This window comes from Mytilus trossulus, chromosome 10 (genome assembly GCF_036588685.1).
Source record: "Mytilus trossulus isolate FHL-02 chromosome 10, PNRI_Mtr1.1.1.hap1, whole genome shotgun sequence".
In the NCBI taxonomy this organism is placed as follows: Eukaryota; Metazoa; Mollusca; class Bivalvia; order Mytilida; family Mytilidae; genus Mytilus; species Mytilus trossulus.
In genome coordinates this window covers 726,824-739,682 of record NC_086382.1, presented here as the reverse complement: position 1 = coordinate 739,682, position 12,859 = coordinate 726,824, and the positions used below count along the sequence as shown (strand labels likewise).

At 32.9% G+C, this 12,859-nt stretch overlaps 1 long non-coding RNA gene across 2 annotated transcripts; it reads right to left on the bottom strand.

Annotated features, from left to right (window-relative positions):
- Positions 1-7,296: 7,296 nt before the first annotated feature.
- LOC134685984 (uncharacterized) lies at positions 7,297-10,041 on the bottom strand. 2 transcript variants are annotated; one of them, XR_010101493.1, is made up of 3 exons: positions 9,934-10,041; positions 8,256-8,463; positions 7,297-7,601 (listed from the first exon to the last, which is right to left on the bottom strand). It is a non-coding gene; the product is annotated as an uncharacterized LOC134685984 (long non-coding RNA). The 2 variants fall into 2 exon arrangements; XR_010101492.1 differs by lacking the exon at positions 9,934-10,041 and adding an exon at positions 9,529-9,647.
- Between the last annotated feature and the right edge of the window lie 2,818 nt (positions 10,042-12,859).

The following is a 12,859-nucleotide window of genomic DNA, read 5'->3' as shown; positions in this document are numbered from 1 at the left end:
AATCTTTTATATTTAAAATGTCTAAATTGGACATTATCATCAGGGCTTCTTTCGACCTGCAATTAAACCATTGCCAAATCAGGGTGTCCAATTGACTGTGTGGGGTGTACCAAGTGTTCAGACACGTCCGATCAGAATAGAGGATTTTACAGTATATGCCTCGTGTAGAGAGAATGGCATGCTGTCTGCAAGTTAAGAACGTTTGCAATAACTCATTGAGGGGTCCGTATGTGCCCAGTTGCAAGGCTAAATTTCTGTCCCTATCAACAATACCCCCATTTTCCGGTGGAAGTCCAATTTTTTCCCGACCTTAAACCCAGTTGACTGGACCTACCTATTGTTTTTGTTGTTAATTTCTTGTCTTTAACATACATGAAGTATTTTCCATTGGACGCTGCCATTAAATAACCAATAATCAATCAATCCATCAAGAGATTTAATTGTTTATAAAAAGCTAAAAATGGTTCTAAGGCCAACTCAAAATCCGTTTTAATACAGGTTGATAATACTTAAATAAGCCATACACGGATGAAAATATGGATATCTAACAAGTCTTTCATTTAAAATAAAAAAACACCAAATCATAAATATGAAGCAAAAGACGATAATTTACTCAATAGTGTAATAATGGTAACTTTTATCATATTGAGTCATATCTCAAAGATATACAATATGTCCTAACATGCTGTTTCTGAGAGATTATACAATAATGCTCGAGGATGTCGTGGTATTGTTCATAGGAAACTGCACGTCGTCTTTGGTTTACAGTTGCAGTTCAATTTAACAAAGCATATAATTGTCATGTCTCGATACACATAGAAACCATAATATTATAATTGACTCTCTAATACTTGGATTTTTACAGCTACATTTCTAATTGAGTTAATGTCGTCTTCAACGTCACCAACGTTGTTGAAAGAAATTATTTTCACTTATAATATATTTCTAACATACATGATCAAACATCAGTTTTCTGCACGGATGAGTACTTGCCTCTTATTGCAAGGAATTTAAGATTTAATTAAAACACTCAGACACGATTACATGTGTAACATCAGATCATAATTAAAAGCATTACAAACGCATAACGAAGTAAATTTGCAATACCATTTATACACATAAAGGTAGATATGACAATGATATATATTTTATATATATATTTCAACATTTCAAAAAATATTAGCTTTTTTTTATAAATACAGTTGTACATTAAACATTGAAAGAAAACCTTTCATTTTTGTTATACAACTAGAATTCACTGTAACGTTCCACGCAAAAGACGTATCTTTTGAATTAAAAGAATTTTGTAATTTGATAAAGGACCTTTCGATTTGAGTATTCCTCGGAGTATTTTTGTTAGTTTACTTTGTATTACTACCCTTTTTTGTTGAGTATCTTGGTGCTTAATTATAAATATTCTATTTATTGTGCGTTGTCTTTTATACAGTTGGTGTATAATCCATATACCTAAAATAAATCGTATTCATATCAAACCAAAAATATGAAAATATTTATGAAATACGAATTATTATAAAGAAAAATATAGCTTTGTGTTTGATCAACAAAATCAAATTCATATCTAACAAATGTAATCGTTATCAGTAATATTTCTATTCTTCCTTATGTGTCTCGAACGTAAGATACACACATTCAAACCTTGTCATTAAAATAAAACTTGGTATTTATGACAAATAAAAATTATCAAACAACAATATTTATTCACCGATAATATTCAAGGTCAAGACATTTATTGTTTAAAATGAAGGACAAACTGTTACCTGAAGAACTACTAGTATTTCAAGTCTTAAAAAAAAAGAACTACTAGTATGCTACATATTACAGCAAATACAGCAAGTTGAAATGTTCGATTAAATATGTCAAATTTGATATAATAAATCAGGCAATATGCTTATGTCTTTTTATATTCTTTTTGAACATGAATGGTATTAGTAATACATTAATGTCAAAGTTGTGCCTTTTTTGCATATCATAGCCTTTTATATCGAAAAATATATTGTACTGATGACTGCAATCGGTTACAAAAAAATATCTGGACAAACTGTTTAATTGGGCATCTTAATGGCAGATGAGATTTAATACGTCAAAATGTTTTGTATTTAAACAAGAAAATATATATAATACTCAACTACCACATTTGCGGTAAAATATTGAAAATAAGAAAAGAATGCACCCGCTCAAGCTTCAAACAATTGAAAATGGGACGGACGAACGAAGACGGGAAGACGGAAAGACGAAAAGACGGAAAGACGGAGGTTAAAAGGGTAAACTTGATGACCCCGTCGCCTACGGCGGGGGCATAAAAAGATGTAGACCAAAACCCATATTAGGGAGTTCAGTTCCTAAACACACTTAAATTGCATACCCATCAATAAATGTTTAGCTTAATTTACAAAACAATCAGAAGAAATATCAATGCATTCCCGTAAGAAATTGAAAAAAGAGCATATCAAGCTTTTGTAAACCAATTGTTGAATATACGTGTAGTGCTCAATCTCGATCTATATCAGAAAAAAACACATTAAAAGATAAAAATGGTGCTGAGAGGATTAGCACATTTCATTAAACATTAATACAGTAGAAAACCAGGATCAGTTACTAACACATTGAGGGATTTGAAGCTACCGTCAATTGAGTGCTACAAAAATATCCAAATGCTGTGCATGTTTCATTAGGCCTTACATCATCGAATAGTCAAAGATATACCGAATTATATACAACAACAACATAGGACAGCAACTAAGGCAATACGACCAACGGAAATTGCAAAACTTTCAACAATCAAACAATACTTACATAAACAGTTTATTTCCTCGTATCTTCAATGACTGTAACAGTTTACCAACAAAACGTTTAAATTTAAATAATGCAGAGGCATCCAAAAAGTGGCGGATTTACAGGGGGCTCAGGGGGCAAGTGCCCCCCTAGTTCAGGTCACCAAAAAAAATATAACATAATTTTATTGCTATTGCATCTTCTTATCTAGAGCGGAAATTAATCCCAGCTTGATTTGATTTCTTAAACTGGCCGTTATGTTATTAATACCAGCGTCCACATGTGTGATTTATGACAAATTATCGGTGGGTGTGTAAATATTGTCACCTGTGTGTAATGTCTGTTTGCAAAAGCTTTTATGTAAAATATATTTACATGTTGATTCGAATAGTACGGGTTGTTTTTGGTTTATAATTACGATTAACAGGTGAAACTTCAATGCTAACGACATTCTATACCAGCATTTCAATCAGTCCGATCATTCAATCGTTTCTATGACAGTTCGCATTATCGAAAAGATATACCATAGCTCTAACAATCCTAATCTTTCAACGACTCTCCGTAGACAAAAAGAAGACTACTGGATTAGACAATTGGGAACTGCAACACCGTATGGCTGTAATGACAAAATTGATGGTATAGGTATTCTATCTAGTCCTTCGTGTACCTCGGTGAATGTGATGAATATTTTCAACTCGACTCCTCGACGTAGACGCAGTCATGGTCATCGTCATTATACATCATCCTCTCTGCATGATGTCTCTATTAATGACTTGCTGCCATTCATACAAAAACCGTTAGGTATTCATCACATTCGCACGAAACTTTATTCATTACCCCTTTCAAAACTTCATTCTCTGTTCAATTTATGTTTGGAATCCACTGTTACAAACCCTCATTCAAACCAATACAAACTTCAGCTATAATTTCGGATATTGCAAGTCACAGACTTTTCAAGCCAGATCGCATTGGAAAAGATGAAAAAGAGAAAATATCTTTTCTAAATCTTTCCTCTTCCAACAAAGGTCTCGATGGCGTCAACCTAGGCAATATCCTTCATCATAAATTAGTTCAATCGAAAATACCTCCTCATTTCAAAGACCAGTCTGTTCCAATAATTTCTTATACCTATAACAAACCTATTGCAACTAAAACTTTCAATTACAAACGCGTTTTGCAGGATCTCGATATTGACGACTTCAAGTCTAAACCTCCTGATTGCACTAGTGCTAGTTCCCAATTCACATATAATCCTGCTGGCTACGTTATTACCGGTGGCCTTAACATTGTTAATAACACTTCTCTACGAAATGTGTTATCGAAAGGTCCGAAATATCGTGAGCCTAAATCCATCAATTGAAAATACAACTTTCAAATTTTGATGGATTCAGTCGAGGTTATGCCAGGCAATGAGCTAAGCGCGAGAAGAAAGACGTAGACACTCTATCCGAATGCATTAACAGTAGGACAACCGGATGTGCCTTTTTGGCCAAAATGTGATTCGGCGGCGCTCAGTAGTCCTACGCCGAAAATTGGACTATTTTGCGTCGGCCGACGTCAGCTGAAAAATGGCGCGCTTTTGTAAAAACATTTCATTCGTTTACAGCAAAGTACCGGCGGTAAATGCTGTTGATTGTAAGCTCATTTATAAGAGAAAAATATATGAGCTTACTTATTATTTATATGTTTGAACAAAAAAATAAAAAAAAATCTTATTTTTTCACATCTGAACATCGAATTTCGGATTTCGATTTTCTGCACTGTAGAATTTAATAGCGATATTAAAAAGGGGTACAAAAAAAAGCCTATCCTTCAATTACCTTAAATTTTTTACATCGTAATTTCGCTAGTTTTTCAAATCGAAATCCGTAAAGAAAAGGGGTGTCCACAGTAGGGCAAAAAATTGTACCCATTTTAAAGTAGGGGTCTAATTTTTTTGAAGGTTTTCCCTTGCATGGCCGGTAGAATTAGAAATTGGAAAAGATTCTGTTTTTAAAGTAAATATTCATTCAACTATCAAGAATAGCTGAATCCTTATAGTATGTAACCCCTATAAAAATAACAATATGTGTCAATAAATTGTAAAATTATCGATTTTTTTCGAAATTGAAGAAGACGCCATTTTCGCCCATTTCTCTATTACGTCTATAGGTCTGCTATAATTATTAGATGATTCTAAAAAATCTCCGCCTCGATTTTTTTTATACTTTCATTTTATAATCTTTGGTACATAATGCAGATGTTATGAAAAAATTAGGCACTTCTATCGAGTAGAAATGGAGAACGGTCATCTTTATTTTGTATGTCCCCACTATGGGGGCGTGGTCATCCTTCACCTTGATTCTGAAGTACACGATAGCTATTCATCTCTCGAAATTAATTATCAAATAAATATCATTGAAACAAAATGAATATATTTTAAGACATCAACAAATTTTAAGTGCTACTGATTTTTTTAACAGAATATGCCGGAATCGACCCCATCCGATGTTGTGTCAATACATAGATCAACGTTGTCAATTTCCGGCGCCGAAAATGTCAACGTAAAATGTCATTAAAAGTCGGAATCTTTTCTTCTTTGTATCAATTTTGTTTATCTTAATGTCAAGAAAGTCATGCAATATGTTGAATCCATATCAACGTTATACCGAAACAGGCCCTACTTGGTAAACTAACAGTTTGAGGCCTACATCATCATCATGAGATTGACTTGTTGACATCGTACTTGTAGTTGATCAAGATTCATTTCGTGCATTTTTTTACCAGGTTACCGGTCGCTAATTTTTTTAAATGAACAACTTATCTGTTTGGTCATATCGATTTCTTTCATAATTTTCCTTTCGTTCGTTAATACAATTATCGTTATGTGTTTTGTTTTCAGTGTTTCCTTTTTTTTTGTCAAAAAGGGGGTTGGGATGGGGTGCTCTTTTAATTTTATCAAAGGCATGCGTGATTTTTAGGGGCTTATGGTTCTCAATTTCTGGTTTGCTGTTAAGGGTTCAATATCTACTTGACTTTACTTATTTCAAATCTGCAGTTTCTTAGATCAATGATTATTTACAATTACTATGTTAGTACTACAAATATATAGTAATATATTTTGCATAGGGGGAGGGGGTGGCCATTTGCTTTTTTGGGGGGAATTCGAAGAGAATCCTGGTGTGTTTGAATTGTGCTTATATATAAAAAAAAATAAAAAAAAAGATGTGGTATGGTTGCCAATGAGACAACTATCCACAAAAGACCAAAATGACACAAACATTAACAACTATACAATGTAAGTCACCGTACAGCCTTCAACAATGAGTCTTTCAAACAATTGCTTGTCTGTTCTAGGTACTTTACCTTTATATCCAATCAAAGGTTCCTGTTCATTTTTTTTTTGTTATTTTGTTTACTGTAAATTATTTGAATGAAGTATGTAAAAGTTTGTTGCCAACTTTTTTTAATAAACCACATAAACCATAACATTGATGATCTACATGTATAGGATTTTTTTCCTAGATTTACTATTTATTAATTTGCATCATATGATTTTATTTTTTAATATATTTCACTTTTGCATAAAGACACAGAATATATTCCTTTTCAGGTCGTCTTGTGTCATGTTATTTAGGGGTCTTTTGTATATGTAGCTTTCTATACGTTATTGGTTCTGCTAAAATAAATGTTGAAGGCTGATCATAAAATAATTCCATACACCAAATATAGTTGACCAATTGCATATAGTATTAGAAAAAAGACCAAAACTCAAAAACTTAACTTTGACCACTGAACCATAAAAATGAGGTCAAGGTTAGATGACACCTGCCAGCTAGACATGTTCATCTTACAATCATTCAATACACCATATACAGTAGACCTGTTGCATACAGAATAAGAGAAAAACAGACCAAAACACAAAAACTTAACTATAACCACTGAACCAAGAAAATGAGGTCAGGTCAGATGACACCTGCCAGTTGGACATGTTCACCTTACAGTTCTTCCATACACTAAATATCCTAGACCTATTGCTTATAGTATTTGAAATATGGACTTGACCACCAAAACTTAACCTTGTTCACTGATCCACGAAATGAGGTCGAGGTCAATTGAAAACTGCCCGACGGGCATGAGGACCTTGCAAGATATGACATACCAAATATAGTTATCCTATTACTTATAATGAGAGAGAATTTAATATTACAAAAAATCTTAACCTTTTTTTCAAGAAGTCACTGAACCATGAAAATGATGTCTAGGACATTGGACATGTGACTGACGGAAACTTCTTAACATGAGGCATGTATATACCAAGAATGAAGCATCCAGGTCTTTCAACCTTCTAAAATATAGAGCTTTTAAGTAATTATCTAACATCGCCGCCTAATCAGCCAGCTCACTGTCCCTTTGTCTAGCTTTCTGCAACAAAATCGCAGGCTCGACAAAAATGAGGAATCTTATAAATTATACAACAGTGATATTCCTTCGAAATTTTTTTTCATGAAAACAACTGAGACAATGATCTGATTTTTTTACTAAATATAGTGACATTTCACTGTCACTTATGCACATTTGAATGTTGATGAGTCTTTGCATATTTCAAAATCCTCTTTTTACTACACATTGAGCCCATAGTCAGCTTTAGACTGAGTTAAGTTTCATTTATTCAAATCCTGCACAAGTTCAACAAAAATGTCTGCTAATAAACACTTGAACCACCTCGGTTACCATTCTGTACATGAACATATCTCTCATAACAAATTTCATATAAATTTTGCTGATTCCAGGTATCAAAATTTTCATCCTCCAGTATGTGTTGTGTACTGAAAATAAAAAAAAAATTGTTATTAAATTAAGTTTGTTGATTCAATTGAAAAGTAATGATGGATGATAATTATAATATATTATATTTTATTGTTATTTGCATCTTTGACCAAAATATGGTCTGCTTAAGTCATTCTCTTATCTGAAGAAAATGGTCAATTTTATTAAACCACTTCATTCTCATGGATTATGATGCACATAAAGTAAGAGTTAATTCCCTTATATTGTTTTTTATCTTTATAAATTAATTTTAAATTACAGTACCCTTCATTCTTGAAATTTGGTTTTACATCCAAATGAAACTATATTGAAATTATACAGCATAGATAATAGTATAAAATCTTTAAACTATTAAACATGTTAAAAGTATACCATTTGGTCTTAAAGTCTGCGTACAAATGTGCATTTCATAAATAAATATAAACTATAAATTTTAACTTCCATTCCCAATTTATTCCAATGGCAATTTTCTTGTCTGACTGTTAAATGTAAGATACATTTTGTATATTCAGTCTATTTCCTTATCAAAATAGTTAATACATAATCATGATAATGTCTATCATGTTTTTGTTTCATATTTGAGGGATTGAAGTCATAGCGCATTGTAAATAACCCACTGTTGTTACCCTGAACAGACACATTTGGTTACTTACCCTTAATATATTCTAGTCATATTGTTTTGTATTAACAAAATAATTTTGCTTTCGACATTACTCGTTGTTGACTCTCTATTTGATTACTGTTTTCCTGCTGTATGTATATCAATCATACATGTGCATGTACTGCAAGTGGTTTTGTTGATATATATATAAAAGTCCTCTGTTTTGAATTTTTGATTCATAGTCAACATCTTTCTCCATCCTGTATATAAAGCAAACGTACATACAATTACTAAATAAGATGAATATATACTAAATTATTCAAAGCAAAACTAAACTTTGCATTGTTATAATCAACACATGAATACAAATTTGCCAAATAAATTACCAAGAAAAAAAACATATTTTCTTGCTCCAATGAAGACCCATTGGTGGCCGTTGACTGTTGTCTGCTCTTTGTTTGGGTTGCTGGTTCTTTGACATAGTATCCATTTCCATTCTCAATTTTATATATTTATTATGTATTAGAAATTGTTATGCCTCTAGCAATTCTGCTCAAAACATAAAAGTTATAGGCAAATTTAAAACATACAATGTATTATAATAGTGAACATGAATATCTAACATGTCCTTTGTACAATGCAAGCTGAAATTTTATACATTTTGGGGGCACTCACAACCTAGTTTTAATTTAAATTCATGAACCACCACTGTCATAACACCATTAATTGGATAATATTATGATATGAATGAAATTGGGGTACATTTTTTTAAAGTAATTACTACAATGTATTGTCAATGGATTATCATTTCTAATTAGTTTGTATATATATATATATATATGACTATAGCCTATAGGATTACTATATACCTTGATGGATATCAAGAAATTGTACAGGCATACATGTATTAAATTTGTAACGTAACATACATGTATCCTGCCATTCCTGGTCATGGGGGATACATGTTTTATGATATAAATTTAGAGAATGGCTATCTATTTTTTTTTTTTTTTGTATATGTGAAAGAGAAATCTGTGACTGTGATCGCTTTCCCTTTGTAATTTTTGTTTATGAAAGATTTAATTTTTATGAATATACATGTTGGTGTATATGAAATCAGGGACACAAAAATGTTTTTCCAAATGAAATTTCATACCAGGTATAAAATAGCCAACAGTGAAGGTATGTGTCTTTAAATACATTCCAATGATTTGGTTCATGGACTTTTGAGTTGAACCCGATACGTTCAGCAGAATTCGTGTAGCCTCAGTAGACTAATATTTGGGGCCTTGAAATTACCCCCACCCCCTTTTTAGAGAACTTACAATCGGCATGAAACGTGATCATACGTGCTTTCGAATTTTATTCATTTTGGTCCGTATTTGCAGTTAGAGGTTTACAATGTTCTATTATCCGAGCAAGAAGTGATTGCATGAATATTTCCCATGGAGATCGTGAAGAACATGACCAGTTTGAAAACGGATGTTGACAATTTGTGTGGGTATAATATTTCCGGAGACAAGTGCGGACACCTTAGACCGAAATCCGAATGTAATTCACCAGTAAATAGTTGATTCAATACCAGTATCATTATTAGGAAATGATGATATATTGGATTTCAATTTTCATGTTTGATATAATTTTACATTTTATTTTTGCCGTTTAAATCATTTCTTTGGAGCCGACTTATTTGATAGTAATTTACTGAAATATCTGGAATAAACCTTTACCTTTTGTGTTGTTTAGCATAAAGATTAAACATCCAAGAATGTCATTAATGCAACTTTTCAGCATGGAATGCCAAATCCAACGTCAAAAAATGGCCGCCATTACGTGTTGACAACGTCGTCTAGTGAACCGTATCACTGAGCGGCGAAATCCTTACTCAGGCGCTTCCGGTTGTCCTACTGTAAGGCAGTGAGGTCGTTAATACAAATCAGAATTAAGATACTGAATGGGTCCATCAATGCCCATGCTACGTCAATCTTCAAAGACCCAAATGTTGCTAAACACCTATCCGACCTCCATGATAAATATTTTGTTGTCCCCGCAGACAAAGCCCCAAATAACATCGTTTTTGTCTGTGAAAGTCATTACATTAATTGCTTGATAAACGAATTAGGTATAGACAATTCACTTGGAAACTCAACATATACCCTCACGACACTTACCAAAGAGGAAATCCTGGATAATCATAGGTCTGTTCTTTGTTCCTTTGGTATTTTAACCAAAGATGAAGAACTGGATCTTCCATCACTGTATTGGACACCTAAACTACATAAGTGTCCTTACAAACAACGGTATATTGCTGGGTCTTCCAAGTGCTCCACGAAACTCCTTTCTAAATTATTAACATCTATTTAACATCAGCAATCAAAGACGGGCTTCAAAGTTATTGTGAAACTGCCTATTCTAAAGATGGCGTGAATCAGATGTAGATACTTAAAAATTCCAAAGATCTTTTAGAGTACATACAATCTAACTCTCTTTCATCTTGTAACAGTATTAAAACATTTGACTTTTCCACTCTTTACACAAGTATTCCACATTCCAAACTAAAAGACAAATTAAAAGAGTTGGTATTACTTTGCTTCATAAACAAGAATGGCCAACGTAGATACAAGTATCTTGTCTTAGGGAGGGATAAATCCTACTTTGTAAAGAATCACTCTGATTCAAACAAAAAATTCTCTGAAACCGATATTATCAAGATGCTTGATTTCTTGATTGACAACATATTTGTTACGTTCGGAGGACGTGTTTTTCAACAGACTGTCGGCATCCCAATGGGAACAAACTGTGCCCCTCTACTTGCTGACTTGTTTCTTTATTAGTATGAGGTGACTTCATGCAGGAACTTCTTAGGAAGAAAGATAAGAAGTTAGCAATATCCTTTAACTCTACTTTCTGCTATATAGATGACGTTCTTTCACTAAACTATTCAAAATTTGGTGACTATGTGGAACGCATCTATCCCATCGAATTGGAGATAAAGGATACTACAGATACAGTTAAGTCGGCTTCATATCTTGACTTACATCTAGAAATTGACAATGAGGGTCGGTTGAAGACAAAACTTTACGACAAAAGAGATGATTTCAGCTTTCCAATTGTGAACTTTCCATTTCTTAGTAGCAACATTCCAGCAGCAACTGCATACGGGGTATATATCTCCCAATTGATACGATATTCCCGTGCATGCATTTCCTATCATGATTTTCTTGATAGAGGGTTACTGCTCACAAGGAAGCTATTAAACCAAGAGTTCCAAATGGTGAAGTTGAAATCATCCCTTCGTAAATTTTACGGACGCCATCACGAGTTGGTTGACCGTTATGGAATAACCGTTTCACAAATGATATCGGATATGTTCCTCACGTCGTAACTACAATCCCCTTCCCTTTCATGAATTTGACCTACCGAATTAGACTATTTACCGGATTTGTAATCATATAAGGTAGCAATAAACAGTAAGGAAAAAATATTAAAATTTGCCCTTATAAATTTTACCATCCCCTTTTCATTGCTTTCTTGTAATATCAAGCTTACTGTTTGTGTCATATATGGGCATATGTATGTAATCAGAATCTTCCAAAGATTTCATATCCAGTATATAAAATGGTAAAATGTAATTTCTTTTGGGTGTATCCATGGCAACAATCTGCATTTATTTGTTATAAAATGTTGCAAAAAGGGAGAAAAGATGTCAAATATTTCCCCAAAATTTGACTAAAAGTAGAATTTCAATCGCTTGATGTAATACCTTTTCTGAAACTGTGTACATATATCATTCAGCAAATCTAATGAAAATCAGATGTCTTTATCTCATTTTTTTGTAAAATTGCGTCAAAAACTTCGTGTAGAAAAGAAGTGTTTGTAAACATTACATTAATTTCTGGAGCGATTGCCGGTCTAGCTATGAAAATACGGATTGTCAAACAGAAAACAGCCCATAAAACATGTAAAAAATAATCTTGATGCTCTTATAAACCATCTTTGAAGTCTAAATTAGCACTCAGTTGTCTAAAAATGAATTTTATTACACAATAACTTTCCTATTTGAAAAATCCACAGGGGCCAAAATGCGAAACTAAACTCCTAACTGTGTATTGCTACCTAAGCAACACGACGGGTCCTGCATGTGAAGCAGGATCTGCTTACCCTCCCGGAACACCTGAGATCACCCCTAGTTTTTGTTGGGGTTCGTGTTGTTTATTCTTTAGTTTTCTATGTTGTGTCATGTGTACTATTGTTTTACTGTTTGTCTTTTTCATTTTTAGCCATGGCGTTGTAAGTTTGTTTTAGATTTATGAGTTTGACTGTCCCTTTGGTATCTTTCGTCCCTCTTTCAGATGTGTTTTTTTAACAAATAGGTACAAATATATGTTTGAAATCGATAAGGATGGCATACATTTAAAGTTTGGTATCTCTTCATTCCAAAATACAGTACTCACAAATAAAATTTCTTCTTCTTCAATTTCAAAACTCGTTTTGAGAATTTATTCAGCAAACAATTTAAACTGTTTTTTTAATAAAATACAAGATTTGTTTATTTTAAACGGCATGTCATGTTTCTTTCTCTTCTTTTTTCAAGAGAAATTAACAATTTGTTTTACCCCTCCCCCTTTTCACCAGGTCCAGGAAATTGATTTGACA